This window comes from Phalacrocorax aristotelis, chromosome W, assembly GCF_949628215.1.
Source record: "Phalacrocorax aristotelis chromosome W, bGulAri2.1, whole genome shotgun sequence".
Classification (NCBI taxonomy): domain Eukaryota; kingdom Metazoa; phylum Chordata; class Aves; order Suliformes; family Phalacrocoracidae; genus Phalacrocorax; species Phalacrocorax aristotelis.
In genome coordinates, this window is record NC_134310.1 from 343,515 (window position 1) to 365,754 (window position 22,240).

Here is a 22,240-nt window from a genome sequence, read left to right on the forward strand (position 1 = left end):
TACTGGGAAGTACTGTGGTGTACTGGAGGGACCTGGAGTGGACTGGGAAGGAATTGTTATATACTGGGAGGGTACTGGGATGTACTGGGATATAATGGGCTGTACTGGGATGTACTGGGATATACTGGAAGGAACTTAAATGAACTGGGATATACTGGGAATGAACTGGGATATACTGGGAGGGAACTGGGATATACTTGGAGGGAACTGGGATGTACTGGGATGTACTGGAGGGAACTGGAATGGACTGGGAGGGAACTGGGATATACTGGGAAGGAATTGGGATGTACTGGGATGTACTGGGAGGGAACTGGAATGTACTGGGAGGGAACTGGGATATACTGGGAGGGAACTGGGAGGGAACTGGTATGTGCTAGTTCACTCCCACTTCCCTCCCAGTGCCTCCCAGTATATCCCAGTTTCCTTCCAGTACATCCCAGTACATCCCAGTACATCCCAGTTCCCTCCCAGTACATTCTAGTTCCCTCCCAGTACTGGGAGGGAACTGGGATGTACTGGGAGGCACTACAATGTGCGGGGATGCCCTGGGATGTACCGTGGAGGAACTAGGATGTACAGGCTTGTACTTGGATGTACTGGGAGGGAAATGGGAGGGAATTGGGATTGACCAGGATCTATTGGGATGTACTGGGAAGGAAGTGGGAGGGAAGTGGGATGTGCTGTGAGGAAACTGGGATGTACTGGGAGGGAACTGGATATACTGGGAGGGAACTGGGATGTACTGGGATATACTGGGCTGTACTGGGTTGTACTGGGATGTACTGGAGGGAACTGGAATGGACTGGGAATGAAATGGGATATACTGGGAGGGACCTGGGATGTACTGGGATGTACTGGAGGGAACTGGAATGGACTGGGAGGGAACTGGGATATACTGGGAGGGTACTGGGACGTACTGGGATATACTGGGATGTACTGGGATGTAGTGCGATGTACTGGAGGGAACTGGAATGGACTGGGAGGGAACTGGGATATACTAGGAAGGAACTGGGATCTACTGGGATATAAAGGGGGGGAACTGGGACGTACTGGGCTATACTGGGAGGGAACTGGGATGTACTGGAGGGAACTGGAACGGACTGGGAGGGAACTGGGATATACTAGGAGGGAACTGGGATGTACTGGGATGTACTGAGAGGAAACTGGGATGTACTGGGAGGGAACTGGGATGTACTGGGATGTACTGGGAGGGAAATGGGATGTACTGGTATATACTGGGATGTACTGGGAGGTACTGGGCTGTACTGGAGGGAACTGGAGTAGACTGGGGAGGAACTGGAATGTACTGGAGGGAACTGGGATGTACTGCGATGTACTGGGAGGGAAATGGGATATACTGGTATATACTGGGATGTCCTGGGATGTACTGGGCTGTACTGGAGGGAACTGGAATGGACTGGGAATGAACTGGGATATACTGGGAGGGAACGGGGATGTACTGGGATGAACTGAGAGGAAACTGGGATGTACTGAGAGGGAACTGGGATGTACTGGGATGTACTGGGAGGGAAATGGGATATATTGGTATATACTGGGATGTACTGGGATGTACTGGGCTGTACTGGAGGGAACTGGAGTGGACTGGGAAGGAAATGGGATGTACTGGGGGGAACTGGGATGTACTGCGATGTACTGGGAGGGAACTGGGATGTACTGGGATGTACTGCAGGGAACTGGAATGGACTGGGAATAAACTGGGAAATACTGGGAGGGAACTGGGATGTACTGGGTGGGAACTGGGATGTACTGGGATGTAATGGAGAGAACTGGAATGGACTGGGAGGGAACTGGGATATACTGGGGGGGAACTGGGATGTACTGGGATGTACTGGGAGGGAACTGGGATGTACTGGGATGTACTGGAGGGAACTGGAATGGACTGGGAATGAACTGGGATATACTGGGAGGGAACTGGGATGTACTGGGATGTACTGAGAGGAAACTGGGATGTACTGGGAGGGAACTGGGATGTACTGGGATGTACCGGGAGGGAAATGGGATGTACTGGTATATACTGGGATGTACTCGGAGGTACTGGGCTGTACTGGAGGGAACTGGGATGTACTGCGATGTACTGGGAGGGAACTGGGATGTACTGGGATATACTGGGAGGGAACTGGGATGTACTGGGATGTACTGTGGAGGAACTAGGATGTACAGGCTTGTACTGGGATGTACTGGGTGGAACTGGGAGGGAATTGGGATGGACCAGGATCTATTGGGATGTACTGGGAAGGAAGTGGGAGGGAAGTGGGATGTGCTTTGAGGAAACTGGGATGTACTGGGAGGGAACTGTGAAGTACTGGTAGGGAACTTTGATGTACTGGGATATACTGGGCTGTACTGGGCTGTACTGGGATGTACTGGAGGGAACTGGAATGGACTGGGAGGGAACTGGGATATACTGGGAGGGAACTGGGATGTACTGGGATGTACTGAGAGGTAACTGGGATGTACTGGGAGGGAACTGGGATGTACTGGGATGTACTGGGAGGGAAATGGGATATACTGGTATATACTGGGATGTACTGGGATGTACTGGGCTGTACTGGAGGGAACTGGAGTGGACTGGGAAGGAACTGGGATGTACTGGAGGGAACTGGGATGTACTGGAGGGAACTGGGATATACTGGGATGTACTGGAGGGAACTGGAATGGACTGGGAATGAACTGGGATATACTGGGAGGGAACTGGGATGTACGGGGAGGGAATTGGGATGTACTGGGATGTACTGGAGGGAACTGGAATGGACTGGGAGGGAATTGGGATATAGTGGGAAGCAACTGGGATGTACTGGGCTGTACTGGGCTGTACTGGGCTGTACTGGAGGGAACTGGAATGGACTGGGAATGAACTGGGATATACAGGGAGGGGCCTGGGATGTACTGGGATGTACTGGAGGGAACTGGAACGGACTGGGAGGGAACTGGGATATACTGGGAGGGTACTGGGATGTACTGGGATATACTGGGATGTACTGGGATGTACTGGGAGGCACTACAATGTGCAGGGATGTCCTGGGATGTACTGTGGAGGAACTAGGATGTACAGGCTTGTACTGGGTTGTACTGGGTGGAACTGGGAGGGAATTGGGATGGACCAGGATATATTGGGATGTACTGGGATGTACTGGGAGGTAACTGTTATGTACTGGGAAGGAACTGGTAGGGAACTGGGATGTACTGGGAGGAAACTGGAATGTACTGGGAGGGAACTGGGATGTACTGGGATATACTGGGATGTACTGGAGGGAACTGGAGTGGACTGGGAGGGAACTGGGATATACTGGGAGGGAACTGTGATGTACTGGGATGTACTGAGAGGAAACTGGGATGTACTGGGTGGGAACTGGGATGTACTGCGATGTACTGGGAGGGAACTGGGATATACTGGGAAGGAACTTGGAAGTACTGGGATGTACTGAGAGGAAACTGGGATGTACTGGTGGGGGGCTGGGATGTACTGCGATGTGCTGGGAGGGAACTGGGAGGGAACTGGGATGGACTGGGATATACTGGGATGTACTGGAGGGAACTGGAATGGACTGGGAGGGAACTGGGATATACTGTGAGGGAGCTGGCGTGTACTGGGATGTACTGGAGGGAACTGGAATGGACTGGGATATACTGGGATGTACTGGGATGTACTGGAGGGAACTGGAGTGGACTGGGAGGGAACTGGGATATACTGGGAGGGAACTGGGATGTCCCAGTTCACTCCCACTTCCCTCCCACTGCCTCCCACTATATCCCAGCTTCCTCCCAGTACATCCCAGTAAATCCCAGTTCCCTCCCAGGACAACCCAGTACATCCCAGTACATTCCAGTTCCATTCCTGTACATCCCAGTACAACCCAGTTCCCTCACAGTTCATCCCCGTACATCCCAATTCCCTCCGAGTTCACTCCCACTTCTTTCCCAGCGCCTCCCAGTACATCCCAGTTCCCTCCCAGTACATTCCAGTTCCTTCCCAGTACATCCCAGTACATCCCAGTTCCCTCACAGTTCATCCCCGTACATCCCAATTCCCTCCCGGTTCACTCCCACTTCTTTCCTAGTGCCTCCCAATACATCCCAGTTCCCTCCCATTACATCCCAGTACATCCCAGTTCCCTCCCGGTTCACTACCACTTCTTTCCCAGTGCCTCCCAATACATCTCAGTTCCCTCCCATTACATCCCAGTACATCCCAGTTCCTTCCCAGTACATCCCAGTTCCCTCCCGGTTCACTACCACTTCTTTCCCAGTGCCTCCCAATACATCCCAGTTCCCTCCCATTACATCCCAGTACATCCCAGTTCCCTCCCATTACATCCCAGTACATCCCAGTTCCTTCCCAGTACATCCCAGTTCCCTCCCGGTTCACTCCCACTTCTTTCCCAGTGCCTCCCAATACATCCCAGTTCCCTCCCAGTACATCCCAGTACATCCCAGTTCCCTCCCATTACATCCCAGTACATCCCTGTTCCCTCCCGGTTCACTCCCACTTCTTTCCCAGTGCCTCCCAATACATCCCAGTTCCGTCCCATTACATCCCAGTACATCCCAGTTCCCTCCCATTACATCCCAGTACATCCCAGGTCCCTCCCAGTACATCCCAGTTCCCTCCCAGTACTGGGAGGGACCTGGGATGTACTGGGAGGCACTACAATGTGCTGGGATGGCCTGGGATGTCCTGTGGAGGAACTAGGATGTACAGGCTTGTACTGGGTTGTACTGGGTGGAACTGGGAGGGAATTGGGATGTACCTGGATCTACTGGGATGTACTGGGAAGGAACTGTGAGGAAACTGGGATGTACTGGGATGTACTGGGAGGGAAGTGGGATGTACTGGGAGGGAAGTGGGATGTCCCAGTTCACTCCCACTTCCCTCCCACTGCCTCCCAGTATATCCCACTGTCCTGGTTTAGCGGCAGCTCAGCCCCACACAGCCGCTCACTCACTCCCCCACCGGTAGATGGGGGAGAGAATCAGAAGGGTAACGCTCGTGGGTTGGGATAAGAACAGTTTAATAATTAAAATTAGAAGAAACAACAGCAGAAATGCAATGTAAAGGAGAACAACGAGAGGCGCAAAGCCCCGGGGGAGGGGGAAAAGAAGGGAGGGGAGAGGGGGAACGAACCGCCGGAACAAACCGCACGCGCCGCAGCCGCTCGCCGCCCGCCGACCCGACGCCGCGCCGCCCGCGCGCTGCCACTGCCCCCCCTCAATATACTGGTCATGGTGTCACACGGTATGGAATGAACCTGCCATTGGCCAGTCGGGGTCAGCCGCCCCCACCATGGCCCTGCCCCTCCCAGCCCCCCCTGCCACGCCACGCGGCAGAGCGCGGGAAGCTGGAAAGGTAGCTGACCCCCACAGTGAGGAGAATTAACCCCTTCTCAGCCAAAACCAGCACATTCTCCACCCCTTATTCCATACCATTTACACCATGCCCAGGTCCCATATGATGCAATACAACCGTACCAACCACCACCCCTCCCCTTCCCATCCTTTAACATAATACACAGACATCATTCCCTTAGTTCATGGATCTTCCCTGTAAAATGTCCATTAAAATGTCCATTGAGTTCACCCAGTCCATGACTCTGGGCTCCATCTGTTGTATCAGTCTTTCCGGGTGGGAGAGATGGTGTGTGGCGTTGGGTTGCTGCATACCGAGTCAGTCATCGTTCCATCACTGCTGCACGGCTTGTTTCATAGTTGATCTTCCATGGGTTGGGAGGCTCGTACTCTGATATCATTGATACAACACAGAGGTGACACACAATATTATATAGCAGTTCACATTGTGCCATTCAGTTCATTGACTGTTTTCACCCAAAATCAAATCCCCTTGAGGCACACATCGGATTTCTCCATCCTCCCGCATCACCCACCAAGTGCACCCAGGTCCTCGAGCAAAAGCAATCCCACGAATGGGTTTGCCTTTGCCAGAGGCAGGAAGAACCCAGACTGTTTTGCCCAGCGTACTTTTTCTGTGCACTACAGGGACTCTATCCCCTTCCACAGTATGTAGGATTTCTGACTGGGCAGGGCCAGCTCGGTTGGCAGATCCCCTCGTGTTGACTAACCACGTGGCTTTTGCTAAATGTGTATCCCAGTGCTTGAATGTCCCACCCCGCATTGCTCTCAGTGTGGTTTTTAACAGTCCATTGTACCTTTCAATTTTCCCAGAGGCTGGTGCGTGATAGGGGATGTGATACACCCACTCAGTGCCGTGCTCTTTGGCCCAGGTGTCTATGAGGCTATTTCGGAAATGAGTCCCGTTGTCTGACTCAATCCTCTCTGGGGTGCCATGTCGCCACAGGACTTGTTTCTCAAGACCCAGGATAGTGTTCCGGGCAGTGGCGTGGGGGACAGGATATGTTTCCAGCCAGCCAGTCGTTGTTTCTACCATTGTAAGCCCATGGCGCTTGCCTTGGCGGGTCTGTGGGAGTGTGATATAGTCAATTTGCCAGGCCTCCCCATATTTATATTTCAGCCATCGTCCCCCATACCACAGAGGCTTTACCCGCTTCGCTTGCTTGATTGCAGCGCATGTGTCACATTCGTGGATAACCTGTGCAATAATATCCATGGTCAAGTCCACCCCTCGATCACGAGCCCACCTGTATGTTGCATCTCTCCCTTGATGGCCTGAGGTGTCATGGGCCCACCGAGCTAGAAATAGTTCACCCTTATGCTGCCAGTCCAGATCCACCTCAGCCACTTCAATCTTGGCAGCCCGATCTACCTGCTGGTTGTTTCGATGTTCTTCAGTGGCCCGACTCTTGGGGACGTGAGCATCCACATGCCGTACCTTTACAGCCAGGTTCTCTACCCGGGCAGCAATATCTTGCCACAATGTGACAGCCCAGATGGGTTTGCCTCTGCGCTGCCAGTTGCTTTGCTTCCATTGCTGCAGCCAGCCCCACAAGGCATTTGCCACCATCCAGGAGTCAGTATAGAGATAGAGCACTGGCCACTTTTCCCGTTCAGCGATGTCTAAGGCCAGCTGGATGGCCTTTACCTCTGCAAACTGGCTCGATTCACCTTCTCCTTCAGCAGTTTCTGCTACTTGTCGTGTAGGACTCCATACAGCAGCCTTCTGCCTCCAGTGCTTTCCCACAAGGCGACAGGACCCATCAGTGAACAGGGCATATTGCTTCTCATCTTCTGGCAGTTTGTTATACAGTGGGGCTTCTTCAGCACGTGTCACCTCCTCCTCTGGTGATAATCCAAAATCTTTGCCTTCTGGCCAGTCCATAATCACTTCCAAGATTCCTGGGCGACTGGGGTTTCCTACTCGAGCCCGCTGGGTGATCAGTGCAACCCATTTACTCCACGTAGCATCAGTTGCATGGTGTGTAGAGGGGATGTTTCCTTTGAACATCCAGCCCAGCACTGGCAGTCGGGGTGCCAGGAGCAACTGTGCCTCAGTACCAACCACTTCTGAAGCAGCTCGAACCCCTTCATATGCTGCCAATATCTCTTTTTCAGTTGGAGTATAGCGGGCTTCAGACCCTCTGTATCCCCGACTCCAAAACCCTAGGGGTCGACCCCGGGTCTCCCCTGGTGCTTTCTGCCAGAGGCTCCACGTAGGGCCATTCTCCCCGGCTGCAGTGTAGAGCACATTTTTTACATCTTGTCCTGCCCGGACTGGCCCAAGAGCTACTGCATGGACTATTTCTCATTTAATCTGTTCAAAGACTTGTCGTTGCTCAGGGCCCCATTTGAAATCATTCTTTTTCCGGGTCACTTGATAGAGAGGGCTCACGATCAGACTGTAATTTGGAATATGCATTCTCCAAAAACCCACAACGCCCAAGAAAGCTTGTGTTTCCTTTTTGCTAGTTGGTGGAGACATGGCTGCTATTTTGTTGATCACATCCATTGGAATCTGACGACGACCGTCTTGCCATTTAATTCCTAAGAACTGGATTTCTCGTGCAGGTCCCTTCACCTTACTTTGTTTTATGGCAAAACCAGCTTTCAGAAGGATTTGGACTATTTTCTCACCTTTCTCAAAAACTTCTTCTGCTGTGCTGCCCCACACAATGATGTCATCAATGTATTGAAGGTGTTCTGGAGCTTCTCCCTGTTCCAGTACAGTCTGAATCAGTCCATGGCAAATGGTAGGACTGTGTTTCCACCCCTGGGGCAGTCGATTCCAGGTGTACTGGACGCCCCTCCATGTGAAAGCAAACTGTGGCCTGCACTCTGCTGCCAGAGGGATTGAGAAGAATGCATTAGCAATATCAATTGTGGCATACCACTTGGCCGCCTTTGACTCCAGTTCGTATTGAAGTTCTAGCATGTCTGGCACAGCAGCACTCAACGGTGGAGTGACTTCATTCAGGCCACGATAGTCTACTGTTAGTCTCCACTCTCCATTAGACTTCCGGACTGGCCATATGGGACTGTTAAAGGGTGAGTGGGTCTTACTGATGACTCCTTGGCTCCTCAGTTGGTGAATGAGTTTATGGATGGGGATCTGAGAGTCTCTGTTGGTGCGATATTGCCGCCGGTGCACTGTTGTGGTGGCGATTGGCACCTGTTGTTCTTTGACCTTCAGCAACCCCACCACAGAAGGGTCCTTTGAGAGACCGGGCAAGGTAGACAGCTGTTCAGTTTCCTCCGTCTCCAAGGCAGCTACACCAAAAGCCCACCTGTAACCTTTTGGGTCCTTGAAATACCCTCTCCTGAGGTAGTCTATACCAAGGATGCACGGAGCCTCTGGGCCAGTCACAATGGGGTGCTTCTGCCACTCATTGCCAGTTAGGCTCACTTCGGCCTCCAATACAGTTAGCTCTTGAGATCCCCCTGTCACTCCAGCAATGCTGATGGGTTCTGCCCCTATATAGTTTGATGGCATTAAGGTGCACTGTGCGCCGGTGTCCACTAAAGCTTTATACTCCTGTGGGTCGGACGTGCCAGGCCATCGGATCCACACAGTCCAGTAAGCCTGGTTATCCCTTTCCTCCACCCGGCTGGAGGCAGGGCCCCTCTAGTCCTGATCATGGCAGTCACAACTCACTTCCTGTAAATGTGAGTCAGGAGTCCCTCTATTACACTTAGAAATAAAATCTGCGCTTCTACTCCTCTGTCTGGGGACTTGCTCGCTGGAAACTGGAGCAGCAGCTTTCCTGGAAGAGCCTCCCTGAGTGACTGTTCTTCCTTGCAGTTCATGTACTCGTGCCTGTAGGGTCAAAGTAGGCTTGCCATCCCACCTCATCATGTCCTCTCCGTGGTCACGCAGGTAGAACCATAGGGTGGCCCGTGGTGTGTATCCCCTTCTTTGAGCCAAAGGACGCTTACTCCTAACAGCTGAGACACTGCTCTGTCGAGGTGGGGAGTAGGACAGATCTTCTTTGAGTTGCTGGACCTCTTGGGATAGTTTCTCCACAGCAGAGACAAGCGAGGAAGAGATATTTGTGTCGTAATCCCGGAGTCTATCTATCACCTCTGCCACCGTTGGTGTCTCGTCATCTTTCCAGGACATCACTGCCAATGAGTTTGCATGTGAAGGTGGTGCGCTCCGTACAAACTTCCGCCACATGGGTCGTGTGCACTCGGCTTCATCTGGATCTTCGGATGACCGTTGATCATCCAGGTCACCATAAATCACCTCAAACACAGCTAATTCCCTTAGATACTGGATGCCTTTCTCCATAGTTGTCCATTTTCCTGGGCGATATGTAACATCTTCTTTAAAGGGATACCTTTCCTTCACTCCAGACAGGAGTCGCCTCCAGAGGCTGAGGGCTTGTGGTTTTTTTCCAATTGCTTTGTCAACGCCCCCTTCCCCAGAAAGGGATCCCAATTGTTTGGCTTCTTTTCCCTCTAGTTCCAGGCTACTGGCCCCATTATCCCAGCATCGGAGCAGCCAGGTGACAATGTGCTCACCTGAACGACTGCTATAATCTTTTCGCATATCTCGCAACTCGCTTAAGGACAGGGATCGGGTGGTCTCTATTTCATTTATTACTTCTCCCTCCTCTCCCCGCGATGGCCCTGGTTCTTCATCATCCCGTTCTAAACGAGTTGATGTCCGCTTCCAATATTTCGTCTTGTGTATGGGGGCAACTGATACTGGTACGGGTTTATTTTCTGAGCTAGCTCCGGTACTTGTTGTGGGGGTTTGAGTGGCTGCAGTGCCTGTTGTCAGGGCTGGATTGTCTACAGTGCCAGTCACTTTGCATTTCAACCCAGAGACATTCTCTTCCCCCTGGGGGCACTGAATACTGTTGAGCAGGGCTCGGTAGCCATGGGCCAGACCCCAGCATGTTGCAGTTATCTGTGTCTCTCTGGAGTTCCCAGCGTAACAACATACTTCCTCCAAATATTCTACTCGTTTTTTAGGATTCTGCACTTGTTCGGCCGTGAAACTCCAAAACACTGGGGGTGCCCACTGCCCTAGGTACTTGCCCATGCTATCCCACATGCCCTGCCACTCGTAACTATCAAGCCTCGGGGCAGATTTCTGGGTGATATTCTTAAGTTGCTTAGTCAAAACCAAAACAACATGCCCAAAAACTAACAATAAGTGCACCTTAACCACCCAAGGATGTTCAAGATACAAAAACGTTGTTGTAACAAAGGCACAGACATCATAGAACAAAGTTGCAAAGACACTATTCTGTATTTCCTCCATATAAAATCTCTCAGAGGAGGAGGTATAATTGCTAATTGCCTCAACAAGGTGGTATCCGAAGTACAGTAACGGTTTCAGCAAAAACCCCAAATACCAGATAAAGCTGAAAACGAGTGTTTGTATAACAAATCTTGTAGGCAAAACATTACTAATCACAGCAGACTCAACAAACCAACACAGATTTTTAACACCAACTGCAAAAAGGACAACATGGTGCTGGGACCAGCAGCTGTTGTTATCTCCAACCCTCGAGCCCCACGTTGGGCGCCAAAATGACTGTCGCGGTTTAGCGGCAGCTCAGCCACACACAGCCGCTCGCTCACACCCCACCGGTAGATAGGGGAGAGAATCAGAAGGGTAACGCTCGTGGGTTGGGATAAGAACAGTTTAATAATTAAAATTAGAAGAAACAACAGTAGAAATGCAATGTAAAGGAGAACAACGAGAGGCGCAAAGCCCTGGGGGAGGGGGGAAGGGAGGGGAGAGGGGGAACGAACCGCCGGAACAAACCGCACGCGCCGCAGCCGCTCGCCGCCCGCCGACCCGACGCCGCGCCGCCCGCGCGCTGCCACTGCCCCCCCTCAATATACTGGTCATGGTGTCACATGGTATGGAATGAACCTGCCATTGGCCAGTCGGGGTCAGCCGCCCCCACCATGGCCCTGCCCCTCCCAGCCCCCCCTGCCACGCGGCAGAGCGCGGGAAGCTGGAAAGGTAGCCAACCCCCACAGTGAGGAGAATTAACCCCTTCTCAGCCAAAACCAGCACAACCAGGCATGTAGAGGATGACCAGGCAATCAGGCCCAGACACCGCAGGTTCTTGAAAGGCAGGTTCTGCCTGACCAACCCGGTCTCCTTCTATGACCGGGTGACCCACCTAGTGGATGAGGGAAGGGCTGTGGATGTTATCTACCTGTACTTCAGTAAAGCCTTTGACACCATCTCCCACAGCATTCTCCTGGAGAAGCTGGTGGTTCCTAGCTTGGACAGGTGTACTCTTCGCTGAGTACGAAACTAGCTGGATGGCTGAGCCCAAAGAGTAGCGGTGAAAGAAGTTAAATCAAATTTGCGGCTGGTCATGAGCGCTGTTCCCCAGGGGTCAATTTTGGGACTAGTCTTGTTCCATATCTTTATCAATGATCTGAATGAGGGGACAGTGTGCCTTCAGTAAGTTTGCAGATGATACCAAGTTGGGCAGGAGTGTTCATCTGCTTGAGGGTAGGAAGGCTCTGCAGAGGGATCTGGACAGGCTGGACCCATGGCCTGACATCAACTCTATGAGAATTAACAAGGCTGAGTGCCGGGTCCTGCGCTCGGGTCACAACGACCCCATGCAATGCTACAGGCTTGGGGAAGAGCAGCTGGAAAACTGTGCGGCAGAGAAGGACCCGGGGGGGCCGGTTGACAGCCGGCTGAACGTGAGGCGGTGGTCTGCCTGGGTTGGCAAGGAGGCCGATGGGCTCCTGCCTTGTTACCAGGAATAGTGTGGCCGGCAGGAGTAGGGAAGTGATCGTACCCCCATACCTGGCACTGGTGAGGCCGCACCTTGAGTATCGTGTTCCCTTTCCGGCCCCTCAGTACAAAAAGGACATTCAGTAGTTGGAGTGTGTCCAGAGAAGGGCAACAAAGCTTGGGGAATGGTCTGGAAAACAAGTCTTATGAGGAGCACCTGAGGGAACTGGGGTTCCCTCTGGAGAAAAGGAGGTTGTAGTGAACCAGGTATAGGTTCCTTTTCCCAATGAGCTAGCGATTGGACAAGAAGAAATGGCATCGAGTTCCGTCAGGGAATGATTAGACAGGGTATTAGGAAAAATTTCTTTACCGGAAGAGTCGTCAGGTATTGGAACAGGCTGCTCAGAGAGGTGGTGCAGTTGCCCTCCCTGGAGGCATTCAAGAGATGCGTACACGTGGCGCTTTAGGAGGTGCAGTAGTGTTGGGTTGATGACCGGAATCAATGATATCACAGGTCTTTTCCAACCTTAAGTCTATTCAAAAAATACAAACAGTGACCTTGATAAAATATTTTAAAAGTAGTGGGGTGCACGACCAACAAATAACCCTTAAAAATAGGGATTGGGAGCTTTGTAAAATTAGACCTAGAAAGAATTTTAAAAGCAATGGGGTAAGGGACAGACAGGAAAAAGCAAGAAATAGCGTCCGCAAACTAAATCAATGAAGACAAACAAAACTGAAAAAGTGATTTAGGTGAGGACAGGCAGGAAGAAATAAACGTGGACGCGGAACTGAACGTAGACAGAGCGCAAATGTAAAAATCAACGGGGTTCTGGCCATGTGGGTAAGAAGTTAAATATCAAGAGAGGGAGCCAGATAGATGGCCGCAGAGAAAGGACGTAGGAAGAGCGAGCCGGGGCAGAGCAGAGGGGGTTGCTGGGTAGAGGCAGACCTAGAAATGCAGTTTTCACAAGTAAAAGGGAAGAAAGAAATAATAGCAGGTGTGGAGCCAGAAAAGCAGAGGTATAGAAAGGACACATAGAAGGCGATGGGGTGCAGGGCAGTGTTGGCAGAGGAACAAAAAGATTTGGTGAGCTGTGCAGCCTGAGAAGGAGACAGAGGCAGGGACAGGCAAGGAGGCAGACAGAGACCCGAAAAAGCATAGCGGGGATGGGCCCAGATGCATGGGAGGAGCCGTGCGACTCATTGCAGCTCATGTTGTGAGCAGGACACCTTCACAGCCCTGAGGTTTCTCTCTCTCCCTCTGCCCCTTCCCCCTCCACAGTGCTGGCTGCCCAAACCATGCTCCTCCAGGAGCAGGTGGCGGGTGCCCCGACACCCCCCTCCCACCACGTTTCCTGGACACGCAGGGGCCAATGCATACAGCCAACAGAGGTGCCAATATCCCGATACCTTGTGTTGGCGGCGCGCTCTGTCCGGGATGGATCCTTCCTTGCTCCACAACAGGCTGTTCCTTGCTGGAGGCACCTGCCTGTGGAACCCCCTTCCTTCCACTCCTCAGCCAGCTCCTGCAGGCAGGAGTGTCCAGGCAGCCCTCTCCCCAGCTAGAGCCCCTTGGCACAGCAGGGCCAGCCCTGTCCTCGGACTCACCGGCTGCACTCAACAGCACATCATCTTCTCCCTTGGACTCAACTGCAGCTACTCACCCCAAAGCCCAGGGGCTGCAAACACATCTGGGAATGCACAGGAGGCAGCGAAGCCCCCTTCCTTCATGTGCATCGGAAATTGTTGCAGTGAGCTGGCTACCAGGCTCAGAGCCCAAAGGCAGTGTGACAGAGGAAAAAGAATATATAGGGAGGAAGGACAGAGGAAGGAGCCAGAACAAGGGACACGGGAACAAGAGAGGAAGAGGTGAAGCGTACAGGGCATGTTTGACAAAACAGCAACAACTTTTGGGGCACCAGAGAGGTAGGTGGACCAGAATTGGGGTTTTGGGGTTATATTAGTGCTGTGGCAGCAGCTCCCGCTCTGCGAGCGCAGCCCTGCAGGAGCAAGTCACCAACTGGGAGGATGGGCCCTGGCTTGGGAGAGGAACAGGAAAAGGGATAGGGGGCAGCTTCAGAAAGCGCTTTTATAAGTTCAGTACGTATGAAAGGGGGGGGGTTGAACTTCTGACACCGTTCCATAAATAGTGTTTTTCTTAGTGTTATAAAAACCCTATAAAGCAGAGATATTTACACTTAAGTATCTACTTACATATACATATATTTAGGGAATACATAGATGTTTTATAACTTAATATCTGTTTACACTATCTATTGTAGCTATATCTATATACATCTATAGAATATTTACACATCTATCTATTTAGACATGCCGATCAACGCTTTTATCAGAACTTCTATTTAGATTAGCTATCTGTTTAAACTTACATATTTTGACACTAATCTTACACTTCTCTATTTAGACTTAGATATCTACTTGTATCTACATCTGTTTACACTTAATTTATTATCTTTATTTAGATTACATAGAATATCTACCAGAAGAGTTGGACTAGATGATCCCTGAGAACCTTCCAACCTGTGACCCTGCAGTAGGCTTATTATAGAACACACACTAAATTCAGATAGCTTGATCCAGTCAGACTTCTTATATATTTTGAAAACCATTATTAACTTATAAATAAAAAAAAACCTTTAAAATCAACCTTTCACCTGCTGTATAGTACAAAGAACTTTTAAATTTTTATTTTCCCAGTAGAAACATGTACAGGCTCTTAAAATATAAACAACTTGTGTAGAAATAAAATAAATTTGTTTGCGCATTTTAAACTCTATCTAGAGGAAGAAATTCAAAATAGAAGAAAAAACCTTTTCCTTTGTTGTAATGCCACACACCCATATTTATAGTTTATAATATTTAATAATCCCCCATGACTTTTGGGGAGGGACCCCCCCATTACACCCCCATCTGTAACAGGTTAGCAGGATTCCTATGCACAAAATACACCCAACACTTGATATTTAAAAAGCACAACAGTATTTATTGCTCCGTTATAGCCTTGCATTAGCAGTTACTAGCATATTATTGTCCCCTCGTCAGAGCCTTACCAACCCCAGTACACCCGAGACACCGCTGAGCACGGTCATTGCGGCACCTTCAGGGCATCCCCTGTGGTTCACGGAGGGAGCCCTGTCTCCTCTCTCTGTCTCTGCTTTGAGCCGCCCCTTTTTATACCCTCAGCAGATTCAAGGAAAAAGGACCGACCAGGCGTTGCCGCACGCGTGGCCGGCGCATGTGACAAGGCCTGCCAAGTACGCGCGCTGCCAGCTAACGGCGGTTCTGGGTTTGCAACAACATATTGTTCAGCGACAATCCTCCCGGTTCCCTTCTTCGAGGTTGCGTTCTCGCAGCTGTGTTCAGCTTGTGATTTTTCCACAGTGGCCCTACATCTACCACCATCTAAAATCCCTCACACGCACCATCCCCCCTCACCTGCTCCTCTGCGGCATTAATGCTCCCACACAAAGTGACCTTAGTGTGCCCCAAATGACAGGAAGCCAGCATGGGTGGTGGAGGTATTTACTGAGCATACCGAGATGCTTTCGTCAAGCTATTGGGAAAACAAAAATCTGTAACTATATTTCAGCATATTAAAACAATTAGAACAGATGAAAATACAAACTTTTGTTAGCCTAGGGCATAGAATCCTCCTTTGACTGAACTGATACACTAGGTAAACGGATAAGCTTGAAACACAACACATCCTTTAAAGTTTGAGTGAGTAGAATGCTTAAAAACACGATTAACAGCTATTCATATTAAACATCTGATCAGAACGTTATCAGACTAAACATTCTTACTGGTGTTGGAAAAGGTCTTATCCCTTCATTACGGCACTGCGGCAGGGAGACAACCTTATGAGACTGCAGGGCAATGCTATAGCGTACCACGAATCTATGCTTACAGATTCACCACCACAGCTACAGCTCTTTCACTGCTGCTGCCACTGCCCATCGTGCTCGCTCAATGAAGCCCAAAGTGTCAAACTTACTTAAAAGAGTAAAATAAAAAATGAGGACCAAACCTCAATAATTCACTTGATGCTAAAAAGGTGTGCATGTGTTTATACAAATCCAATAAAAAGACATACGCTATAAAAGCATTCTATTTTCCTTCTGCATTAGTCTTCCACATTTTTAATGTAATGGTGTCAACAGTCTACCTCCAAAATACACAGTAAAAATTTGACTAGGAGGGTTTTGTGTGTTAGGTAGTTAGGAGGGGCATCTGGTCAGCTCCACTGGCTTAGAGAGTTACTGCTTAACCGCCATTGAAAAGTGCCCTTAAAAGCAAGGGGGAAATTAAGTGCTTCGTAACACTCCCTCAAAATATCAGGGGAAAAAAGGTAAAACATTATGTTGCCTCTCTTGTTAAACATTTCCAACAAATACCTAACTGCTTACATACACCTAATAAATCTCAAGCTACAGCTATTTGGCACTTAGAGTTTAAACAACGCAACTCAGTTTGTAAATCATACAACGTTAGCTTTTTTTTTAAGTTTCATTTATAATAGAAAAATCATAGAGTTAAGAGATCACCCATATGGTTATAGTTTCAGGGGAGGTGGGGGAAGGTGTCACACCCACAGTCCTGTAATACCTAAAGCTACCAAAAAATACTTCCATATTTGCTAAATTATTTGGCTGTACTGAATCATTCAGAGGAACACCATTTTATGATCTCAGTTGTGACAACTGAAATCCCAAACAGTAACGATACCATCACCATTTACACTAATGTGCTGTACTTGGATTGTTATTTAAAAAAAAAAAAAAACCACACACAACAAAACCCACTTCATTCTAGAATGACAAGTCTTGTGCAGATGAATTCTGATGCCAAATACATTATCTCCAAAAAGCCACTCTGAAGACAATTTCATAGACCGTGAAATGAGAAATATTTACATTTTTCAAAATCTCTTCCTAACCAGAGTCAAAAAGACACACTGTGTGCCTTTCAAATGGCTCAGGTTCTCAAACCTCTCACAACAGAAAACACATCAGCTAACAGGATATTCCTGCAGTTGCCAGGTACCCCTTCATCATCTGAAAAAGGAAAAAAAACACACACACACACACACACACACAGCACCAGCAATAAGTGTCACACAGGCGGGCCAACGCAGATCTCTTCCAGAACATCACCCTCCTCAAAAGGAACACGTCCATCGGCTCACCTGCTCTGCACCAATTCCAGCATCACGCGCCGCACCCGTCATCGCTTTTGGCCCCTGATATACCAAAACGCAGCAAACTACCGTTACAGTCATGAAAAATCACCAGCCCCGTGTACTTCCTCATCACTAATCAGCTCGCTTCAAACGATCGTTATACTGTTCCAAAGATGGCCCACACGCTGTCTGCAAAACTTACAGGCTCAACGATGGACCGCAGCATTCTCTAGGCTTAGATGCTGACCGCTGCCTCACCTTCTCAGACCTCTCATTGGCATGCAGCAGCGCCACTCCGAGCCTCCGTGGAACACGTGGAAAAACCTAAGCTAAAAGGCACTGCTGACATACCGCCCGAAAACGCAGCCGATGCGGACCAACCGCCACCTCGCACTCCTTTACCTCGACGGCTCGCCCACCCGGCCTCCGCCAGCTCTGCTTTGTAAGTGGACATTCACCCACCGCCTGTAACACCCAAACAACATGCGTTCCTTATACCTTCACCAGCAACGTAACGCCTCAAAAACAACTGCTACTTCAGCCCGCCCATCACTGCTCCCCTTCTGGACTCGCCTCCTACACTAGAATACCAAGATGCCGCCCGATACCATAGCCTACCCACAACGATCCCCATCTCGCATTCCTTTACCCCGACACCTCGCCAACCCGGCCTCCATCAGTTCCAGTTGCTGCATTGGGCTCGCCCACCACCTGTACTACTCAAACAACGTGAGCTCCTTATAACTTCACCAGCGACACTACACATCAAAAAGAACCGCTACTTCAGCCCACCAATCACCACTTGCCTCGTCAGATTCACATCTGGTGCCCAGATCACACTTCGGTCATCACTTTACCCCTGCAAATTGAAAAAATTGAAAAAAATAAGAGAAAGCCAAACCACATGACGGAGTCATATACCCATCAGTTGCATCCCATCTCCCTCTATATACCACACAGCGACTCACCTTCTTACAGCACTCCCCTTGACCCGCCTCCATAACCCTGAACAGCCTATCTCTTGGCATCTAGAAATCAAGTCACCTGGAGTACAGCAATACCTTACTGATTCCAGAGATCATATTCCAATATAGGAATGCTACCTAAAGGCCAGCTACAACCTGTCGTTACAGGAGACGTATGACATCACACATTAAGCCCTATGCACAGAGAGGATTGAACACCCTTATGATGCAAACTGCTCAGATAAAACCCTAGCTGATTCTCCCAGACACCTACCATCATCTCCCAATGCCCACAATATACCATGATAATGACTGTCCTCGCCCACTGACGAGGGCCATTCAATCCGAGGTGAACGTATAACCTTTCCCCCAAGAGACTAGGCACAGCAAAGAAGGAACCACAAGCTCTCGACACTAGGCCACCGACCCCTAACTCTACACCCTGGGGCAGGGTGGCTCCAAGCCAAACACACAGGCACACACAAATGCTACGCAGAACAGAACAATGCTCCTCAAAGACAACAGAAAATAGAAAACGCTCGACAAGAACAACAACCGGACTGAACAGCTCGTCCGGCAACAAGACCTACGGGACCCTCGTGTCACTGTGAGGAGGCCATAAGGCTACTCCAGAAAAATAGCAGGCCATCACAGCCCGCGACAAGAACGTCCTCTTAAAACTGAGAGGATGGATGCGCAAGAAGCCCAGCTTCAAGACCTAAGAACGTCAGGAGGCAGGGAAGAAATCCCGCTCCCTGAAAATGGACAGCTACAGAGCAGATCTGGTCATGCACCTTGGAACGATACTGCACAAGACAACCGCCCAGAAACTTCTCGGGCGCCAAAATGATCCACGCTTTAAACTTGTAAGGCAAAAAAAGAAGCGCCCGATGGGCACAGGGCCAACAATTACAGCCTAGCCAGGCTCTAGAGATGGTTCCTGAGGCACATGCCTTGCTGCTCCCACGAGCCAAAAGAACACAAAAACCTGAGGAAGGTCTAAGACACTGAACACAGACCACACAAACTACACAACACCACACACGGCCTGGAACCACCCGGCCCTCCACAACCTAGCATCACACTGAAGACGAATCCTACCTTTTAACCTCCCCAAAGGTAAACCACTTCCTGCGACAACCAAGCTTGCGCCCTCCCTCCCCCAGCACCACTGCTTCAACTTAGCTTTCAGAGAGCTGAGAAGCTCAATCCATCCTCAACAAGGAAGAGCACCATCAGCCCACTAGATCCATCCTTCAGTTGACAGGTGCCTATTCATTACCTGGGAAAAAAAAAAACCACACCAACACAACACCCACAGAGAACAGCCTTATCAGTTAGCGTCACATCAGTCAACACGGACCTTTTCTGCAACATCCGTCATCACAGATGCCACCTGGCACTCCCCTCACCAGCTCCATGCCCATTCCAGACTTAAGACTGTCATCATCACTTGCAGCCCCTAGAGATACAGTAAGACACAAAATCACCGCTCTCCTTGCAAGAAATCACCAGCCCATGCTCCTCCTCACTGCGACCCAGCTCACCTGAAATGCTCCTCAAATCGCCTTCAGTCACGTCTTCCCTTTAATCCTGCACACAGACCTGCCTGCCTTAGTGTGCTCTACTCAGCTCTGCTCTATCATCCTGCACAGCTCCATCTTCATCGTCTGCAAAAACAGCATGATAGAACAAGTCACCTGGATGCACAGCAATAGCTTAACCATTCCACAGGTCTTGTTTCCACACAGGAATACCATCTAGGGCCCAACTATAGCCTGCCGTCAAAGGAAAGAGATTAAATCAGACGTTAAGCCCCACGCGCATACAAGCTTGAACAGCTTTGAGATGCACTCTAGCTGCCACTCCCAGACAGCTACGGTCATCCCCTCGGCACCCACAAAACACCCCGGAAGTTACCGTCCTTGTCCGCTGCCAACGGCTACTCGCTCTGACAAGGGTTGTATGGGCTTTGCTGAACCAGTCTATACATATTAACATTAACCATATACTCTTATTGCTATTCTTTCCCCCACTCTACCATTGCTATACCCCCAGGCGGAGCAGCTCTGACACAGGCATCGACATGCACGGATTGACACTGCTCACAAATACTACAAACAACATGACAGAGTATCCTAAGAAAAATCTCCCCAGGATGACTGAGTTTTCCGGCCCAGAGATGCCACTGGGCAAGAAGATCTGTAGGGCTGCGAGGAAGAAGCTACAGCATCCACAGAGAAGTCACACACCGTCACCTGTGATAAAACAATATATCCACAACTAGGACGATGCATGCGCAACAAGCCACTCAAAGACCTCAGAACGGTAAGGTGCAGGGAACAGGTCCCAGAAAAGGGCTCCAGGTAAGCAGACTGCTCTTCAGCAGCAGTACCGAGGCTGCCTTAATCACCGCCGCAAAAAGATGCCCATCTGCAAGGTTCTAATATTTGAGATACGCAAGACAGATCTGCGCATTAGACTTACAATGTGAGAAAGGAAGCTCTCGGTTACCATTATGCCGATGAGCCGAGGCTCACAAAGCCCTCTATATTCCTACCTATGCACATGCTGAGCACAGACAACAATAGAGACATCGAGACCTAAGTGCAGTACGGGATGATGATAGACTACAAAATCCACACAACACAGACACAAGCTGGAACCGCCCTGCCTGGCAGACGCTCAGGAAGAGGCCTTTAGAAAATAACACGTAGGCTACCTAATGTGGTGCTGCAGTCACACAGATCCTCTTCATCATCTCTAAAGATGGAGCGCCACCAGTCAGCGTCACACCACTCAATGCTGACTTCCTCTGCAACTACACCCTCCTCGGAAGTGCCATGAACTTCCGCTGGCTCCACTCTAGTAAGCCTGGATGCAATGGCCACCTCCACCTACAGCACCTAGAGCACCAGAGAGACAAGGTGACTGTTGTGCCTGGAAGCGGCTGCCCGCTCACAAACAATTCCACACCTCAAAAATAACTACCGCTATGGTTTGCTGTTCATCGTTCACCTTGCCCAACGAGCTCGAGACAGACATCCTGCTTTGCTTATGATTTTGGGGGTTGCTTTACACCTTCAGAACAGAGCATTAACTAGTCACATAGCTGCTCACACTGGCATGACCCCTCCGTCGTCACGTACTGACCTACCTTCTCACAATGCTCTGTTCACCTCCTCTCTTCCGCATCCGGCTCCCTGCTGTGCATCTGCAGGAACAAGAAAACAAGATCAATAGGATGCTGACAAAACCTTAACTAACAACAAACCTTCCCCATTCTCACTTCTGTGCTCCGCAAACCTTGCCGATCCATACTTCTCACGCTCATCTGCCACGCTGAGCCAGCAACAGAGACTTCAAAAAGAGACAAACAGTAACACCCTTCCCTCTTCTTCCCCGTACCCCAACGGCTGCATTCCAGACATCCTTTCCCCTAACACGAGTCCCCTCACCTCCGGATACGTGCCTCCTGGGTCAGTGGGTGCGTCAGGCACCTGCTTGTATACTCAGTCCGTCTTCAACGGCTCAGGAACCGTCACCTTCAATCCAGGGCCCACTTCCAGGAAAATACAGAGAGGCACACAGATGTTGTACACTTCTACCTTCGTTAAAGTTCTAGAAAATAAAACAAACAAAAAACACACACACAAAAACACACAAACAAAAAAATCCCAAACAAAAAACCACACACACAACCAAACAATCAACACACACTATTAAACCATCTTGCTACTCCTGAACACCCGAAGTTACTGACCCGAGGAAAAAGAAAAGCTGCATACCAGTGTACTTTCGAATATATATGCCGCTCAACATTAACTGCTCCTTAATCTCTTACCTCAACCAGAAACCTCCCCCTCCCTATGTGTCAAAACACACCTACCAAAAGAGCTTATACAGCTGAAAAGCTGCAACCAACTCAAGGAACAGTACCAGAGAAGCCCAGGTTGCAGAACG

The 22,240-nt window shown here is 50.0% G+C and overlaps 1 long non-coding RNA gene across 1 annotated transcript; it reads right to left on the minus strand.

The window, feature by feature from the left end:
* Positions 1 to 5,622: 5,622 nt before the first annotated feature.
* LOC142049582 (uncharacterized) lies at positions 5,623 to 21,870 on the minus strand. Its single transcript, XR_012657762.1, has 3 exons — positions 21,736 to 21,870; positions 21,435 to 21,491; positions 5,623 to 5,755 (listed from the first exon to the last, which is right to left on the minus strand). It is a non-coding gene; the product is annotated as an uncharacterized LOC142049582 (long non-coding RNA).
* Positions 21,871 to 22,240: the final 370 nt, after the last annotated feature.